The 5,952-nt window shown below is 38.3% G+C and overlaps 1 long non-coding RNA gene across 1 annotated transcript; it reads right to left on the bottom strand.

Moving 5' to 3' along the window:
• Nucleotides 1-3,600: 3,600 nt before the first annotated feature.
• LOC141609257 (uncharacterized) lies at nt 3,601-5,177 on the bottom strand. Its single transcript, XR_012527321.1, has 3 exons — nt 5,006-5,177; nt 4,839-4,906; nt 3,601-3,759 (listed from the first exon to the last, which is right to left on the bottom strand). It is a non-coding gene; the product is annotated as an uncharacterized LOC141609257 (long non-coding RNA).
• Nucleotides 5,178-5,952: the final 775 nt, after the last annotated feature.

Here is a 5,952-nt window from a genome sequence, read left to right as displayed (position 1 = left end):
ATTTTTATTACTAAAATAAATCTTAATTAATCTCATTAAAATAAGAAATAATATTCTCTCTCATAATAGAATTGTTCAATTTTAAGGAATTGATCAACTTGTATTGTCATACAATTAATCAACTTTACAGATAAGGGCATCATCCTTTAGGTGTGACCTTAAGAGATCAACTGACCACCACCGTCCCACGACAGTAACGTCAAACTCTAACAAGCCAATCGTTACCGATTAATGTTGATCAGTTGACTATGAAAAGAATCATCCCTTAAGTATTCTTAAAAATGAGATTTAAACATGTGATCATCATGATCGACAATTGTGATCGCATTATTGTCGGGGACACTCCAACAATGGGATCACGGCAGACACAACAGAAACAAACAACAAGACAAACCACACAAGGTCTATAACTGCAGAAACGCACCAACAACGGCACAACATAAGTACAACATAACATACACACAACACATCTCCTCCAACCAATCTCCGTCACCGACTGTCACTGGACCAGCCCTGCCAGTGGGGGGACCGTAGCTGTACCCACCAAATCCCCGCTCATCATACCGAGCGATAAACCCATGTCCATTAATGTGCACATCCCCTCCCGTGGCGGGTTCCACGGAGGGCGAACAACGGGCGTGAAGCCACTCCTGCAAGTGACTCCACTTAGCCGAGGACGCATCTCGAGAACCATAGACAAACAATCACAATCAGCTGCACCACAACAACGATAAATGAAACAACGCAACAACAACCAGTTATCACAATCAATCAACCACACCGACACCACAACAACTAAACCACATCAAAAGACACTTTAGACGACCAACATTACTGAGTAGGCGAACCTACCTTTAGCCAACCGCAGCGATTACACGTCCAACCATATGATATCAATCAACCACGCTATACACCTATACAAACAGTACAATCATCTATCACTATTACTACAACCCCAACTGAAAACGCAACGACAATGATGATGATGACATACCTACGCATAGCATTCCGGCGTCAAGACCGCTACCCGACTCAAGCAACCCATCCCCGTGGCACAAGCATCCTCAAAGACTCCAAAGGAAGGGACTATGGTGAAGGGAAGAAGGAGAGACAACATCTAGGTTTAGAGAAGAGAGGCGGAAATGGTTTACGGTTTCTCTAAACACGACTTATAAATCCTCGCTGTAAACACGCTACTCAATCGAGTAACTAGCTTACTCGATCGAGTGACCTCCACTCGATCGAGCTCCCAATCTACTCGATCGAGTAGCCCCGACTAGATCGAGTACCACACGCTCAAAAGCTTACCCCGTCACAAGTCATTCCTCGTAAGATTTCCGAAGGTCAAGATATGCGTCTAAGATCGGTCAACGGGTCCCTAAAAAGACGGGTATTACAGTCTTCCCCCCTTAAAAAGAACTTCGTCCCCGAAGTTCGACTCATCCTCTCCCGAACCATACGACAAAGAAACGAAGGTCATCACCACCGTTTTCCCAACACAGGTCAACATAGCTGTTTAGTATTACCATCCCACTACGTATGTTCATCAAACATCATCATCATCCACCTTTGCACACAATACCCAGCACGACTCTCAGCTAATCACCAATTCCCTTTTGAATCATTGAACACATACCAATCACATGAACGACTAACTCGACTACCACCTGAACTTACTACATACTATTATTCAAACGTACATCAACACGACTATCAGACTATACTTCCATCCATTACTTGTCGACTATTACCAATTACAAATATACAAAACAACGGTCCTACCATCGATTCACAACAACACACATTACTGATTCACACCACATATGTTTTGTGACACCCTCATTTATTGTGGAAAAGTAAACACGTAATTCTACAGAAAAACTGACAGGATATGTTTGTAATTGGTTCAACTAATTAAAAACCTGTCATTTTTAAAACTTTTCTAAACCATTCACAAACATTTCCAGAAGGAGGATGCCAACACCTGCAAATGCTAACAGACTAATTTACATAACTATGCTAAAGTCTGAGAATAAAGTGATACAAACCAAAGAAAAAGAGGGAGACATATGTCCCTAAAATGTATGTGACATAAAAAGGGTTTAAGGGTCACAATGAAATAAAACCAGTCTAGGTCCCAAGGTTACTTTGCTCGCTAGCTCGTCCATGTACCCCATATATGCATCACCTACTTGTCATTCGCATTTTATACAAATACGAAAGCCACGATCAGTGGGAGTAACTCCGAGTTCTCCCAAACCACGAAATGTCATAATTAATATAACATGTAAACATAAGAATATGAATAAGAATCACACAATGCCCTAGCATATAGATGCTAGACAATCGTGCTTATCATGTGAACAACAATATAACAACACATAGTCCTAGCATGTGAAAACTAGACCGACTCATACTACACTATCATGTGAATCACATAACATCCAGGAATCCAAACTCTATCAACCATAGCCGGCTTGCATCTCACCTTCTATGATTCATAGAATCACCATACAAGAAAGGGCAATATATCAAAGACAGGCATAAGTTCTTAGCACCGTCAATAGTCACTTTGTAACTCGAGTCTATACCACGAGGTAGGGAAGGTAATCGAACCGGTATCTTGGCTCAGCGGTTACTATTAAGAAAACATGGCCAAGAGACAACACAACCCTAGCCTAAAATCTGGGCAGACCTAGACATGCGGATACACACCACCGCACCCAAGACCCACAACTTTTTTTAAAACAAAGTGAAGTGAGTACCCTAAGGACACCACCGAAGGGTTGGCTAGTACTTAAGCTGACCCCATACTATCAAAATAAGTACCTGAGGTCATGCCCCAACTTGGATATAAATCCACTAGTCAGGAACACAAAGGCTATCAAGCAGTGAACATATACTCGTCAGAGACTATAAAGACCTATCTATGATGAAGGCCAAAATACTCACCTAGGACCTAGTCCCAGCTTGAATACTTTAGCCCACACCACCCACGACTCACCACACAAGTCAATTAAGACACCCACTTAACCATAAGAGGGCAAAAAGTCCCACTTACCAACATGAATTCTAACATTCTATCATGTGAAAGGCTATATAATTGTCTATTCAGCATACAAATCCAACAGTGTCCTCAATAAGAATTCAATACCAATTTCCAATTCTAACAATATTAACCATATTAAAGGTTTCGGGGAATCTAGGGCCGTTTCTACAATATAAGAAGCTACTTAAATCAATTAACTACACATGTGAAATAAAAATATAATAGATGGCCTAAAACAAGAAAAAGGCCGATTATCTAATTCATTCAAAATTTCATCCAACCGAATATTTACCCGCAACCCCAGCCCTGCGACAGGTACGGGTCAAATTGCGGCTGACCAATCACTCAATTAATCGACATCGCATCGTCAAAGGACTAAGGCTCGTTTTTGGCACAATCAACAAAACATTACAATTATCGCTATAAAATTCATTTGAGCCTAATAATTACAATTTCATTTTGTAAACTATCCTAACATGTGATAACTATTAATATGAGCACAATTTTACCATCCTTATTATTTTTACTAATAACATTATTCATTCACCTAAACACTTTTCAAACAACAGGCACACATTAACTACTAATGTGACATTAATTCGTCGAGTAACTCGGAATAGTTACCTTACGCTAGCAAAGAGACAAGTAAAAGCTTGAGAAAGCTTCTAAAACCCAAAATTACTCTTCATCTTCAACCACATATGAAGCACCTAAAATAATTATGTGAGAAATATAAATATAAATGGGCGGTAGGAAAACAATTTAGGATGCAAAAGTAAGTGACGGAAGTTAAATGAATTAAGGCCGAATACACGTATTTCACGGTCAAAATTAATCTAACCAAGACTACGGCCTAGCCATGGCCGACACCTGCCCAGCCACGGCCTGGTTGTACCCTCGACATGGCTCAGCCACGGCCTACAAGGCTGGCCACAATCCCTGCACAGAACAGCCCAGCCAGCTGCCAATCCCTACTGTCCAGCCGTCTTAGGACGGTTTCCTAGGCCAAACCAAGACTAATTTCACCCGTACAAAAGACCCAATCCAAATATGTACATGTACTTGAGACAATAGCAAGAAAGTTGGTTCAATTTAACATAAAGAAACCCGTCAAAACAGCCCGCTAAAACTGCTCGACAAAACCCATTTTCACTATTAAAGAAGCTCATTTGTGACCGTCTTAAGACGAAATTTTAAGCATTAAAATGATAGTATTCACCCAATTAAATTACCCAACATAATCACCCACTTCACCATGAATCCAAAGGTACCAACTTTTCTCAAAATGGATAAATAAAACTTGTATAAAACCGTCTCAAACCAACACCACATGAACATTCAATTATGAAAATTTCCCCAAATTATGACCATACGAGGTAATAATGCACTATTTCAATCCCACATATTGCAACCTGATGCCAAAGACCAAATACCGTATATACCTAATCATGATAGATCTAACGAAAGTCCAAAATCCTTGTTACGAAATTCATGCTTTATTAGCTTCATTCTCTAATACAAATCCAACTTCTCAACCTTAAATAAACCAAATATTCATATTCTTATCACCCATATAATCCAACTAAGATAAAACAATACTTCATCTCAAAGACTATCGTTCTTGCTTAAGAATTCATCTCAACTCTTGCAATAATATAACCCAACTCACACACAAGAAAAACGATAGAAAAATATAGCTATTATTACTATTATTTCAACAATCAATGACAAACCCCAATCAAAAGTAACAATTAATTAACAAGGCTAAGTCAACACATAAGCATATAACCTTAAACGCCCCTTATTCTTCGAATAAATGGTCCACAAGGCACGAGCCTCACCCCGGGTCTTCGAATCCTTCATAAAAGGGCAAGAAAACGGAATAAAGAAGCTAAAAGACGACACTTTTATAAGACGGCGAAAGACGAAACCACTACAAAAAGGAGACTTTCTTACCTTAAAAGGAGGAGGAAGGAAAGGGGAAGAGAATGGTACAAAAATTACGGAATTTGGTCGAGAAATGGGCCGGGATCTAGGGTTGAATGTCGACGGAAATGGAGTTTTGATCTCTTTTTGTTGTTGCTGGTAGAAACGAAAAAGGGGAAATGAAGAAATGAAGGGAAAGTGACGGGTCACAACAAGTAATATTAGTAATACTAAAATATAATAATAATAATAATAATAATGAGACACCAGCTAGCTTGCTAGCTACTAATTATACGTACGTTTCTTCATCGTTAAGTAATTCGCTCGTTTTTAAAACCGCCTCGAGTTAATAAAATCGGTTTTTAGTAAAAGTTTCAGTAATAAAACGGAATTAATAATAAATAAATTTAATGAGTGAAAATAAAATAAACTCAGCTAGTTAACGGAAATAATACGATATCAGCTTGAATCGGAATTATTAGAGATTTTAACTAAATTAGCGGCTTTTAAAGATATTTGCTAATTTAACGGAACAAACTCGAAATAGCTAACTGATCCGTCTGGAGCCCACTTAGCTCGACTTCGATAAGGGACTTAGAAAGAAACAAAAAGTTATTAAATAAATAAAACTATTTACATGAACCCATAAAAAGTCAACTAAACAAACTCGAGCTAACTTTTAAAAGAACTTATTAACGATTACTAAATTTAACGTAACGAATTATAATGAAATTAATTAATTAGCTGAGAAAATAAATATATAAATCGTTAACCATCGTAATTAAATATAAAGTAGCAATTAAAATAATTTTATCCAACTTATTAAAATACGGGGTGTTACATGTTTCACTCCACTCTATTACTTTAACCACACAACCCAACTCCGTTAAAGACAACCCCACTATTGCTAATAACATCAAATTCTCAAGCCAACATGACGAATAATTACTGAAAATAAGGTATACAACATGCCATTT

This window comes from Silene latifolia, chromosome 10 (assembly GCF_048544455.1).
Source record: "Silene latifolia isolate original U9 population chromosome 10, ASM4854445v1, whole genome shotgun sequence".
In the NCBI taxonomy this organism is placed as follows: Eukaryota; Viridiplantae; Streptophyta; class Magnoliopsida; order Caryophyllales; family Caryophyllaceae; genus Silene; species Silene latifolia.
Note: the sequence above shows the minus strand (reverse complement) of the source record. Positions and strands in the feature narration are given on the sequence as shown.